We start from the raw sequence: 13,962 nt of genomic DNA, 5'->3' as shown, positions 1-13,962 counted from the left end.
AGAGGGGGGCCGGCCGGGGACGGTTCCGATCGGTAAAACGAGTCAATTGTTAGCTTATCCGTTTCCTAGCCCTGCTGCGTTCACGGCTTTCGACCGCTTCTGTCAGACACACTGAATAAATAAAATGAGCCTTAGTCCAACGGGATGCTGGTGGCTCCCTTCAAGTTCATTTTCTTCAACTTCTAAGGTCCTGGAGGCTCAATTAGAAGGAAAAATAAAGGCACTCCATTTGCCCTGCGTGTCCCCCCACCCCCACCCCGTGGTTTACCTGAATGGGGGCGGGGCGGGGTGGGGACTGGGACAATGACTGAGAGCCTGGGAAGAGGATCTTTTCAGGATTCAATTCCGCCTCCAGGATCAAATTCTGGATCAAAGGAAAATCCGGACGTATCCAGTTCGGCAGGATTCTGACTCCCACCTTCTCTCCGCTTCATTGGACTTTTCTGGACCACTCCTTGGATGTGTAGATGTGAGGGAGGAACCCTAGCTACCAAGGGAGGCGCAGTCCACACCGCACCCCTTGCCAGCCTGAGCCTGACCCCAGCAGCCTTGGCTTCTAGCAAGGCTTTCGGGTTTCTGACCCACAGGGTCACAGGTCGCTCTCCTGGGAGCAGAGGACGTGGGGTTCACCCAGGCCCACCCCATTCCACCCCCTGTCTCCCCAACCCAGGTGGTTTGTTTCGTCCCCACCGCACTCCTATACATCCAGCAGGTGGGGACAATGTGATGAGCAAGAGACGAAAAGACGGGCGCAGCCCCACTCCTGAAGAGCAGCAGATGGCCGGCACATCTTTCCCAACCAGAGCGCACAGCCAGCGCGAGCCTGTATTTACTGCAAATATTGTAACTGTTGGGTCTAGGAGCGCCAGGGTAGCAGAAAAGATGAAGTCGACCCACCACTTCATCTTTGACTTGGGGGGTGTTTATAGCTGGATTGCCCCGGTGGGGCTGGGCCAGGCCTTCAGTGGGGCTTTCTGATGGTTGCCGGTCGCAGTTCTCAAGCAGCTGTGACATGCCTACCTCTGTGACTCAGGGCTGTGCTATGAATAGCTTGGGTGTCTCAGTAAGAGGGCTAAGTCCACTCCAACCCCTGGTCGCCTTTTCTATGACACATACTTCACCCACACTACTCCCTGCCTCCGCGGCAGCCCTGTAGGGTCACGGTTTTCCTAAGTCAGCAGCCGGCTGGAGTATAAGCACCGAAGAGCCTTGAAGCGGCGTCTCTACTCTCCATTCATAATTCGAGCCAAGCATGAGAGCAGCAGGACCTCCAGTCCAAGGGGTGGGCAGGGTTAGGAGTCCGGAGGAGACCGGCCCTTCACATTCCCCAGTTTCCATGGCTGAAACAGCACGCGTCTATTTCTCCACCCCCATCACTCTCAGAGCCCCGAAGGGGACGCTGACAAGCAAAATGAACCTCCGAGAGCTCGGATTAGTTTGGTGCTGCGGGCCTAGCTGGTGACTTTATTTGATTATGTTTTTGCTGCATAAATAGATTAGCACCTCATGGAGACACTTCTCTCCAAGGCCTTCCTGTCATTCAGCTCAAAGCCAAGGGAACAGTGCTCCCGCCCCACTCCCTCCCTCCCCCACTCCCTCTGTCCCTAATGGAATGTGACAGTAAAATGCCCCAACCCAATCACACATAAGTGTTCCAGATACCATCAATGCAATTAGTTCAATTTCTCTTTTACTCAGGATGGCCATTTTGAGCCCTAAGATTTAAGCTTATTAATGAAATTGGTTCCTTATGACAGTTCTGAACCCACCTGCCTGCCCCTGTGGCTAAATTGCCAGGCCCTCTGGTTTAGAAAGGTTTGGAGCCAGAGCAGGCAGAGTAACAGCTGGTGCCCATTCATTTGCAGAGAAGCCTTTTCTATAGGAAAATACTACAGAGAGGTTCGGAGATCCCCCCTCCTGGGTTTTCCATGGAAAGAATTTTCCTGTATCTCAGTCAAAGTGAATGAGTCACCAGCATTTAGTTGCTCAATAACAGTCATATGGCTAAAGTCCCCCCCAACAATCTGACACTGCCACGTTAGGGTGGATAAAAACACCCACTCTGCACTTTCCAGGTAACCAACAAGGATATCACCGAAGTTATTTTTGGAATGTGGGAGAGTAAAACCAAATTGGTTTTGTCTCCTGGCCTGGGGCCGAATAGTTCAGAGCTTTCAGAAGCAAAGCAGAGATATTTTCTACTTTACAGTTAAAGCTGCAAGAAGTGCAACAAAATACATCAGGAAAACAGTGAGAAATGTACATCTCATAAGACGGCGGGACATTTTCTTCTTATTTCTAGAAATGATTTCCAAAGAACTTAATCTCATTGCGCTCGGATGAGATAAGACCACACTACAGACGCCCACTCGGGATTTTATTTGGTGTTTTATTGCCCAGGCTGACTCCCGGCCGCCTTTTCATTCACTCACAAAATGAAGCAACGCTTGTCCACAAGGGACCAGAGGACAGAAACCATTTTGTTGGAGAGAAAAGCTTGGTTAGCGCACAGCCAGCCGTTCCTGGCAGAACTCCAAGAGTGTGTCATTTCACCAGAAGCCATGCCAATGGAGAGAAATGCTACCGCCTGGAAACAGGCGACCTGCCTGAGTCCACTTCCTCATTGCTCTCTCTCTTCCACGGAGCCGGGGGTTGCCTGCGGCTCGTGCACCTGCAGGACAGGAAGCTCAGTTCCCCGCTGTGGCCAAGGACCCCAGGTTTCCAGGTATCACCCCTCCACGCCTTTGGACGCACTGGCAAAAGAGCCCTCCATGTCCTTCTAGCAGAATTCAGCTGAAAGCAAACTCAAGAATGAGTTCCTCGCTTGCTTTCCATTTAATGTTTATGTCTGTCAACCTCCCTGTGACATTATGGAGCATCTACTCAGGCAGGGGTCCTCAAACTTCTTAAACAGGGGGCCAGTTCACTGTCCCTCAGACCGTTGGAGGGCCAGACTATAGTTTAAAAAAAAAACTATGAACAAATTCCTATGCGCACTGCGGGACGCGTCGGCTGCTAAGCAGGACAGGCAGCGGCACCCGGCGGGCCGGATAAATGTCCTTGACAGGCCGCATGTGGCCCACGGGCCGTAGTTTGAGGACCCCTGAGTCTACTGGATGCCAGGTGCTGGGTGGGCAGTTTCAAAAGAAGAAGGGAGAAAGCACTGCTCGGGAGCTGCTTACCATCTAGTGGAGAGGATGCAGAGACGTGCATGTTCTCAAGGACGTGAGGAAGGTGCTAAGACAGAAGAAGGGTGCACAGGGGCAGGGCAGGCTGAGCCCAGCAGGAGAGGCTCGCAGGAGGAGAGGACAGGCCAGGGCTGCCAAGGAAGAAAGGGGGAAGCTCATTCCAAGTGGAGGGCATAGAGTGAGAAGGTATCCAATGGTTCCTTGTTCCTAGGAGAAGGCAAACTACGGCTGGGGTGGCTGGTCACAGAGAGCTCTGGAGGGTGAACCTTAGAAGTGACGTGGTTGGAGTCTTAAACCTGAGCCATCAATCTCTTTCCAAGTTAAGATAAAAAGGATTTGGCTGCATTTCAAAGTCCACCATGATCTGTTTCCAACCATATTGCCTCCTCCCTCCAAACTGGGTCATGTTGGTGAGCATGCCCAGTTTTTAACAGACTGCTGGCCATGTAATAGATGCCCAGAAAGTGCCCATGCTGATTAGTTTATCTAAATATTTCCCTGGTGAACTGGATGAAAGGACAGCCATGCACATCTCACACACAGCACTCTAAGCAGCACACCGATTGGTTTATGCTTCTGTGGTAATGGTTTCATGTCCACAACCAGCTGTGAGCTCCATGCAGGCAAGGATGGTTTCATGCTTTTCCGGACTCTCAAGAGCACAGTCTGCAGACATCCAGGGACAGAAATACGAGGGGTGCTTTAAATACACCCCTAGTATTTAAATGCACCACCTGGCCCCCAGCCAAGGTCGATGCCTAGATTCTCTGGAGATGAAACCTGAGCTGCAGCCAGCTCCCTAAGTGACTAAGGACCGCTGGCCTGACACACAGGCCTGCATAAAGGGAGGGGAATGGATGTGAGATTTACAAACATCTTTTTTTTTTTTAATATATATTTTATTGATTTTTTACAGAGAGGAAAGGAGAGGGACAGAGAGTTAGAAACATCGATGAGAGAGAAACATCGATCAGCTGCCTCCTGCACACCTCCTACTGGGGATGTGCCCGCAACCCAGGTACATGCCCTTGACCAGAATCGAACCTGGGACCCTTCAGTCCGCAGGCCGACGCTCTATCCACTGAGCCAAACCAATCAGGGCGAGATTTACAAACATCTTGACGCTCACTGCAATCTCCACGAAAATTTATTGGAAGTGATGGTTCCAAAGTTTCCTACAGTCTGAGAAAAATTCGTAAATGTCTGAGCCCTCTTGATCCTATTAACTCTCTTGTCCTCAACCGAGAATTCTTAGAATTTTTTCCATATGAATCTCACAGAACCAGTGTCCAGCAGAGTTCTTTTCCACGAGTTATTAAAGTAGATTTTACGTTTGTATCCAAAACTTCCCCCATGATCTTTCTCAGAAACCACTTCTGAGTAATGGGTTGCAGCTTGAGAAAATTACAAAAATTTCTAAGGTACATTTAATGTCCCCTATATATAATCCACTAAGGACAGAAACTATAGAGCATAAAACCAGCCAGTTTCCTACAAGTGTACTGGAACCTGTTAGTCAGAATTCAAAGGATCTTTTGATAGTAAAGAGAGTTTCACAGATTTTAGCCTAATTTCAGGTACATGAGAAGTTGAGAAGTACAGAAATAGCTCTGAGTTCTTTTAAAAAACAGTTTACTATTAGCTTTATCCTTTAGAAATATTTTCCAGGTAGAAATATAGTTATTAGGATGGCAAATGATCACTTTCTATCATCTAGAAATGCAGTGCCTTCCCTAACAACATACCATCTCTCTCGTTCTTAAATGTCACCAGTGTGCCTAACTGTCCAGCCAAGGATGCGCCCAGCAGGCCAAGATTCTGATGCGATTCGCCTATCGTAAGGGTCCAATAACTAATGGAGGCCAAGGTATCAAGAGAGAAGATAGTGCAGTGAAGGATGTGCACATTTATTTTTGCAAGAGATTATGGGCTCTTTGAAGGAAGGGATCGTGTGCGTCTCTGTAGCCCACAGTGATAGGCACAAAGTAGGAATGCAATATCTGAGCGATCCTCAGGAGGGAAGGTCACCAGCTTACCACAGTAAGTCCAAACAGTAGGTAAGTATTCATTTTTACTCTCAGATAGACTGATTTGAGAATCTGACTTAAATTAAAAATAAATTCAGGCTCATATATAAATCAATTTAGTGATTGCTGGAAAGTGTTTGCTAAGATGCAAACTAACAATTCGCCTTGGAGAGAAAGCAAGCTGAAAAGGAACCTAATCAGGGAGTCATTGTGTCAAGTCCCCTTACTCCCACTTTGTCATCCTTTACAGAGTGCTCACTGTGTGCCAGCCACCGTGCTAGTCCCTTGACCTTCATCACCTCATTTAATCCTTATAACAAGCGGCTGAGGTAATAACATTACACTTTACACTTAAGGAAAGAGTCAGGTTTGCTAGAATTTAAAGCCACAGACCCTCCTTTGACTTCGTTGGGCCTTCCCTTTTACCGAGGTCATGAAAGAGCCTCCCTCCCGCCCCCCCCCCCCCACTTCCTCCACACACACACACTTTTTGAGTCAAGATACACTCAATACATTGACTCCTTTGGCATTTCCAAAGGACCTGGCACGCTGGAAATGTTGCACGTTGCCTTGTCTAAAACAATCTTCTCTCTTGATCCCTTACCCTCTGTTAGCTCCTGGACTTCTTAGAATAGAGCCTGCCAGGTGAATAGCATCACCTGGGCCTACTGCACTCGTTGGCTGAACAGGAGAAGATGGTACCCAGGCCCACATAGGAAGTCTTTCAAGATGCAAGTCAATTATCCGTCGTGACTAACCATTCTCAGGGAGTACCATTCCTCTGGTTGACATAGAGAGACAATTACAAAAATGGGGGCGAGGGGATCACAGCAGTTTTGCAAGGTTTACAAAGCCTACATTTGCTCCCCTCATTTAGCCTTACAGGGCTAATTATGCCCTGGCATGCTTCCAGGAAACAATGTCTCTCATTCTCCTCGGACATTTCGGCCATCATCCGAGGGACAGGCCAAATAAGCATGCAAAGAGCACAGCCATTCCTGCATTTGCTTCCACAGGAAGGTGTCATTGTCACCCAGCACACACCCCAGCGACTTTCCCCATTTCTTAGTACGAAGAGAAAAGGGACCATGCCACCAACTCTGGTGTGTAGAAACTATAACCTGTATGGAAAAATAGGCATGAATTGCATGCACATGTAAGATGAAAACCAGAGTCCTAAGGCAGACTTGTCAAGCTGGCACAATTGCTTAGAAATGGGTCAAAACCCTGGTGTCCTACCTCCTACCCAGTGGTTGTTCCATGACGCCACACTGGCCCACAGGCAGCCTGGCCTGACACAGCAGCATCAGAATCCCAGCTGGGCCGCAGGCCGAGGGGCCTTGGGCAGATTACTTTCCGTGTGTGTGCTTTAGTCTCATCTGCGAGTGGTAATGACATGCTCCGCTTGTGAGGTTGTGTGGAGGACAGGGCTGGCTTCATGGACATGCCACCTGTGTAGTTGCAAAGGGCTTTGTGTTCAGAAGGGTCTCCATTTGCTTGATGCTTTGCTGTTGACATACTGAAATCTGCAATCATTTTCTCTTTGAACTTGTGTTTTGTAAGCGAAGTCCAATGGACAATGGAGCATGCACATGAGCAGACAAGATACGTGCAGTACGTGTTGCTGCTGCCCCATTCACATTTAGTGCTGGCAATGCCCGGGAGCACTGAATTCCAGCGGATCCACGATGTGTGGGAATTCAGGGAGACTCAAAGGCAAGTGTTTCACATCTACGATCGACTAAACAGGGGTGATGAGAGGTCAGTTCCCATCCAAACCAGAATGCCTGCCTCGAATGCACAAGGAAGGAAATGGCGTTCCAGGAAACACAAACAACCGAGGAGGTTTACACATCTTTTCTTACCCGTGTTACTGACTGTCTTAGCCAACCACTCACTCTGAAAATGATGACATAGCGGGAAGGAAAAGACAGGACAGCCCGCTTCCCCTTGCCTCTCGCTCCTTCCTTCCTCACTGAGCCAGAGGTAGCGTGTCGGTGGAATGTGGTAGAAATAAAAAACAGTGGCGTTAGTTGTGGGCAAGAATCCCACCCTTCCGGAAAGAAGAAATACATGTGGGCCTACTATCTATGAAATATTAATTGTGTAAGTTCAATGATTCCACATAGGGCTGAAAGAATTTTTTATTTTTATTTAAAATGGGCCCTGCACAGTATACACATACAAGGTAAAATTCATGGTAATAACTTAAAGTGTTACTTTAGCCCGGCCAGTGTGGCTCAGTGTTGAGCGTTGACCCATGCACCGAGAGGTTGCTGGCTCCATTCCCTGTCAGGGCACATGCCCAAGTGGCAGGCTCGAACCCCAGTGAGGGTCGTGCAGGAGCCAGCCAGTCGATGTTTAACTCGCTCCCTCTCCCATCCTCTCTTTGTAAAACTCAATAAATAAAAAGTCTTTTAAAAAAACACACAAAAATGTTACTTTATTTAGTACAACTTTGTATTTTAGCACCTTTAATGGCACTTTATTCCTATGCTTTGATTGAATAAGGTGTCCTCTCCCCCACCCCTCGCCCCCCCCCCCATATTTTCCTTTTGCACCGAGCCCTGTCAATTATGTACCCAGAATGGGGTGAGGATGAGAGTTGCTCTGTGTGAAATGGAAGTGCTGGCAAGGAGGAGTGCGATGAAGGGTAATGATGATTGTTATTATTTAATTTTCACTGCTTCATCAGTTTACAACAGAATAAGATAGAGAGCGGTAAATCCTGTGGAGAAATAGCCAAGCTGGAGGGTAGAGAGTGTTGGGGCAGGAATGTGGTTTTAAGTGAGCGGTGGAGGAAGGCCTCTTTGAGAAAGGGCATTTGAGGAAGCCTGAAGACCCGAGGCAGAGGGACAATAACAACAGGGATTCTGAGCCGGGAGTTCACCTGGTGTGTTCCAGGCAGTGAGGAGGCCAGCAGGGCCCGAGGCACTGACAGCGGGAGTGGAGTTGGAGAGGCCAAGGAGTTAGGGCCCTAGGGGTCATTACAAAACCTTGGCTTTTACCGTGAGTGAGGTGGGAAGGCACAGAGAAAGACACATGATCTGTCATTTCCACAGGATCCTCTGGCTTCTCTGTGGTGACTAGAGTGAAGGGGAGTCGGCAAAGATGCCGATTGCTGAATTAGTGCATGAAATAAAAAGACTTCAAGGGTGAGGTAATGACACAACGGAATGAGATGAAGAAAAAGGTTGCAGAGATAAGAAACAAAAGCTGAGGACAAGAGAGTGTAATAGTAATGAACGAAACATCCAAGAATAGAACAGACACTGAGGAAATATCTAATCCCTAACATAGGACAAAGTTTGAGATGATCTGGATGAATGCGGAAGAAAGAGCCAAAAACAGTGAGAGAAAACCAAATGTACTAAAAAAGGAAGACTGAAAAAAACTTGTCCTAGAAGTACAGAACCGAAGAAGCAGAAGAAGTATGCAAAGACCGAATACAAAAGACTTTCCCTGAAATGAAGATTTAAAGCGTATGGGTATCCTATCTAGGCGAAATTTAATACAGAATGCCAACTCCAAGTCTTGGCCTAAGCTTTTGGCTTGCAAAGGATACCATTCTCCATATATCCAGACAGAAGAGACCTATCACCCACACAAAGAAAAAACTCCGGCTAACTTCAGCGTTATCAACAGTGACACCGATGCACAGAAGAGAGTGGAGCAACACCTGGAAGTCTTGAGGGAACCTCCCATCCAGCCAAATGTTGTTCAGACATAAAGGCAATGGCCAACCATCACAAACAGAAAGGTGCTCCGGAAATACCACCACAAACTCTTCACAGGAAAACATCCTGACAGTAACATCTAGCCAACTAAGAGACGAGTCAAAAGAAACTCAGAATGCAAATACTATAGTGAAAGGACTAGTAGTGAATTCTATTAAACATGGAAGAGATGTCCCAATTAGTGCATTATGGTGATGGAAGGGAGTGGCAATGTTTGGAACAAAGAAAGTAAGGAACAATATGAAAACACTACTAGACCAGTAAAAACCAGGAGGTGGGTAGAAGAGAGGTACAAGAGTGCTACTGTCCCTGTTTTCACAGCAGGGAGGGTGATTTGCACCTGACGGTCCAGGATTCTTACTCTAAACATCTCATAGGAGCTCTCAAACCACATCACCCAATTGCTTCATCTTCGCTTGGAGAGTATACTGCTTTTATACTTCAACTCCTGTTTCTTGGACTTGGGAAGGCAAAGCGTATCTATCACAAGGCAACTGTATTTCAGGGTTTCTTTAAGAAAAGGGAGATAGCACACCTTTACCTTTGTACTGATTATATACAGGTTCTTAGTGCAAGAGCCAAAATTGTTGCTAATTTATTTATATCTAGAATTTCCGTAGCATCTTTCCTCCAGAGAGGCTGTTGAATGGGGGGTTGGGGGGGAAGATGATACACTGGTTTTAAGGACAGCCTCAGAGGGTTTTATTTTTTTCTAGTTATTTAACCTGCATATTCATGAAAATGCCATGGAATTCCTCACAACAAGACTTTCATTTATCAACATAGAGTCTTGCCCAGGTGTAATGGTATGCCGTGGGTCCTCCATTCTTTTCATCCCATCTGCCCCTCTTTTAAGTAGGCACTGAGTCATGTGACTTCTCACCTTGGGTATGGCTGACTGGATTGTTAGCAGACATGGGGGAGTGGAGGAAAGCATACATCGGAGGGCCAAACACTTACAATTTGTATCCTGTCTTGGAAAAGATGGGCTGGGCCAATTAGGTTTTCATGCCTGGGAATCCGAACTGAGAGACCTATAGAGAAGTCCCAGTCAGGAGCAGGCACTTCTACGTATTAAAAGATCAAGTAAGGCAGGCTTGGGGCAGTCTTCCAGAGACATGCAAATACCAACATTCCAAGGGTGGTGTGTCAGAGGAGGCCAACTGGAGGGGAGGACAGTAAGATGTTCCCCAAAACTGAACTGATGGTCCCAGGGCAGCTTCCCGAGGCCCGGCGGCTCAGCATTTCCTGGCCTCCCAGGAGATCTCTCTGTGCTGTTGTACACTATACATACATTCCTCCCTCTTGGATTGTTCATATCTCCTTGGCATTTACCTCTACAAGTCAAGCCTGGTAACATCACAACCAGTGAGTTAATGCACCTGGAAGCAGCTTTCAAACAATGACAGGTGGGGAGGTGGCAGATAAATACCCCAGCTTCCTAGTCCCTCGGCTAAGATATCCCCGAGGTCTGCTCTGCACTATCTCCCAGAGTTCCCAATCACTTGAGCTTTGGCTGGCCACACTGGTAACTAGTTTGATAATTCACCTTTTATTAGCTTCAGTTCCTTATCAGTGTTTTCTGGGATCAAATGAATGACATGCCCTTGAATCCTTGCCCTGGGGTCTGCTTTGGGGGGGTGGGGTGGGGAAGGTCAGCACAAAAGAGAATCTCAGTTATCCATATTTTTTATGCTTAAGAAGAAGGAACAATTTGTCTTGATGTACTGATCACTTTCAACTAGTCCTATACTTTAATTATAGAGACAGATTGATTCTAAAGAGAATACTACCCTGAGGAGACCAAATATGCTCATCAGACAGAATATTGTTTCTCAAGAGAATCAATAATTAATTGGATCATTTTATTGTACAAACACAATGGAATTTGTATGCACACACACTGTGCTGAAGTGCTTCCTCCTTTAAAATATGTAAATGGTCTACTTGGATTAACTCAGGTCACAGGGGTCAGATCTAACAACTGCCTCATAGACAAATATGCCCCCCAATGTCTTTTAAGCCTGCAGTTATGTTTTAGGGGAAAGTATATGATTCATGACATTTATCAAGCTCTATAGAAATGAGTCATTTTATAGTAATACTAGAGGCCCGTACGAATTCGTGCACTGGTGAGGTCCCTCTGGGTGGCCTGCAGGGATCAGGCTGAAACCCACAGTCCAACGCTACCTGCAGCTCCTACCGCTCATCCCATCCCTGATCTGGAGAGGTTCGTGCTGCCACAGCAGCGCTCACCAGCCATGAGCCCTGCGTATGGTGCCCTCCCAAGGGGAGTGGCCTGCGGGATCAGGCTGAAACGGCTCTCCAACATCTCCCAAGGGGTCCTGGATTGTGAGAGGGCGCAGGCCAGGCTGAGGGACCCCACCAGTGCACAACAGGGCTGGGGAGGGACCATGGGAGGGCTTCAGGGCATGTCTGGCCCATCTCGCTCAGTCCCCATTGGTAGGACCCCAGCCGCAAGCTAACCTACCAGTCGGAGCATCTGCCCCCTGGTGGTCAGTGCACGCCATAGCGACTGGTCAACCAGTTGACTGTCTGCCCCCTGGTAGTCAGTGCATATCATAGCGAGCAGTTGAGCAACCTTAGCATATCATTAGCATATTATGCTTTGATTGGTTGTTTGGTTGTTCTGCCATTTGGTCTATTTGTATATTACTCTTTTATTATATAGGACTAGAGGCCCGGTGCACAACATTCCTGCATTTGGGGGAAGGGGGTGTCCCTCAGCTCTGCCTGTGTCCTTCTGCAGTCCGGGAGCCCTCGGGGGATGTCAGTTGGACATCCTTAGCGCTGCTGCAGAGGCGGAAGAGGCTCCTGCCACCACTGTTGTGCTCGCCAGCTGTCAGCCTGGCTTCTGGCTGAGTGGCGCTCCCCCTGTGGGAGCACACTGACCACTAGGGGGCAGCTCCTGCATTGAGCGTCTACCCCCTGGTGGTCAGTGCGTGTCATAGCTACCGGTCATTCTGCCGTTCAGTCAATTTGCATATTACCCTTTTATTATATAGGAATTTCACTGTATTTACACATATACATGGGCTCTTTTTAAACATTTTTAAATAGCTACATGTTGCTGCAATTCAACCAAAGATTGTGCTGGTACTATATGTCAGATGCCAAGTCAGCATATTTTTGAAAGAGGTATGGAAGGTGGTTTTATTCCCTTCCTCCCTTCTCACCATTCCCCAGCAAGATGGAAAACACTCTGCCTCTGTATTGGATTTGTTGGGGTTCGAGTAAATTAGAAGACAGGGAGGGATATTATTAGAACTTACATTCTTCTTGGTTTTGGATCTGGATTACATAATATGTTTTTCCCTCTCTGAATAAAATATACTAAGAGTGCTGAGCATTTACCAATACAATTCAGTGGAGAGTAGATCTGCACACAGAAAAAAGCAACTAAGCCGCAAAAACAGCATTAAACCAGAGCATCACACAATTGAAGGCAAAGTGGGCAAAATCAGGGACGAATGAAGAGGAATAAATTACTGCTGACTCATTAATTGTAGGTAACAAATATTTCCTGAGCATATTCAGTACATGAAACCTCATAGGAAGGGGGCTGACAGTGGTATAGAGAGCAAAGGTGTCTAGGGTAAGCCCTCAATGACTTTACATTCTAGCAGAGCAAAGAGCATGAGAACATAAATAACTGAAAAGAGGTAGAAGGGGACTGGACTCAGAGATACTGAGAAATTGGTAGAAAGGTTTGAAGGAAGGAATGCTTGTCACTTAGCAAATGAGAGAGAGGAAAGCTTCAAGTAGAGTGTGGTCCTCCCCAAATACAGGAAGAGTTCCAGAAAGTTGGTTGGGTTCAATACCTTTCACCAGCTGTTACTGATAGAAAATGAACTAGACCACCCCTGGCATCTAGATAAACTCAGCAAGAAATGTGTTGGAAGTAGCTGCTTGTATCCTCGTTACACTCTTAAAATAGACCAACTGGACCATGACCTATGCTAGATCAAATTCAGCTGAAATATTACGAAACAAAACAACAGCACATAGCATTTCCATCAATGATAACAGTAGAACAACTGATGACCTCAACAATTCGATTCGGAGGTATTTATTATGAAGCAGTCCATTTCCCTGCAGTGGAGCTGGCTACCAAGTGATTACAGGGGTGGACTGTACCCTTCAGGGACAGGTCTAGCCTGAGGAAAAGATAACAGATGAACATAGCCAGCTGCATACTGAAATCACATGATAGCACTTCAGAGAAAAGAGTGACATGAAACAGAACTGGATTCATTCTCCAAGGAGAGCAAAAGTTAAGCACCCCCAAATATTCTAGTGATGTCAAAAACGACCTTAGAAAATGACTCGGGTCATGATGGATGGCAAGGGAGAAGCCTGGGTGGCGCAGTGGCCCCAATATTTTGAATTTTATTCCCAAGCCCATCCTATACCGTGGGGACCCATTTTATGTCATGGGAATGCCCCCTCTCCACTGAGCTACATGCAAACCTCCGTGAGCTGGAGTTTTCTGGGCACCGTGAGTCAGAACATCCCCGAGGTCCTCTGATTCCTTTCAATTACTATCTATAGCTACAGAACTTGGATGAGGGAAGACCTCTAAACAGCAACCAAACACAACTTGGGGGCGAAGGCACCTGCAGCATGAAGAAAGGAACCAGCTAATGTCTTGGTGCAGGTCCCACCTTCCCTTACACGATATGCTTGCAGACCTTTACATTGTAGGGACAGACGGGGCTTTGAGGATGACCACTCAGGATGCAAATAGACATGAATGCACACATGGGATTTTTCATTTTAGTGAAAACTGTTTGGGGAACAGCTTTGACGTAGTTTAAAAGTGTACTAAGTGCAATTTTAATGCAAAATAATGTAGTCACTGGGGAAGTGATTTTTAAGGCCCTCAAACAGTCAAATATAGTTACCATGTGACCCAGCAGTCCCACTCCTGAGTATATATCCAAGATAATTGAAAACATATGTCCACACAGTGTTTCCAGCAGCATTATT

General features: G+C 47.0%; 1 protein-coding gene across 4 annotated transcripts in view; it reads right to left on the bottom strand.

Moving 5' to 3' along the window:
- Positions 1 to 13,962, bottom strand: part of ABLIM1 (actin binding LIM protein 1) — a 251,352-nt gene that overhangs the window by 142,294 nt on the left and 95,096 nt on the right. The window lies entirely within an intron of this gene.

The sequence above is a fragment of the Plecotus auritus genome (genome assembly GCF_963455305.1).
Source record: "Plecotus auritus genome assembly, chromosome: 9".
In the NCBI taxonomy this organism is placed as follows: Eukaryota; Metazoa; Chordata; class Mammalia; order Chiroptera; family Vespertilionidae; genus Plecotus; species Plecotus auritus.
Note: the sequence above shows the minus strand (reverse complement) of the source record. Positions and strands in the feature narration are given on the sequence as shown.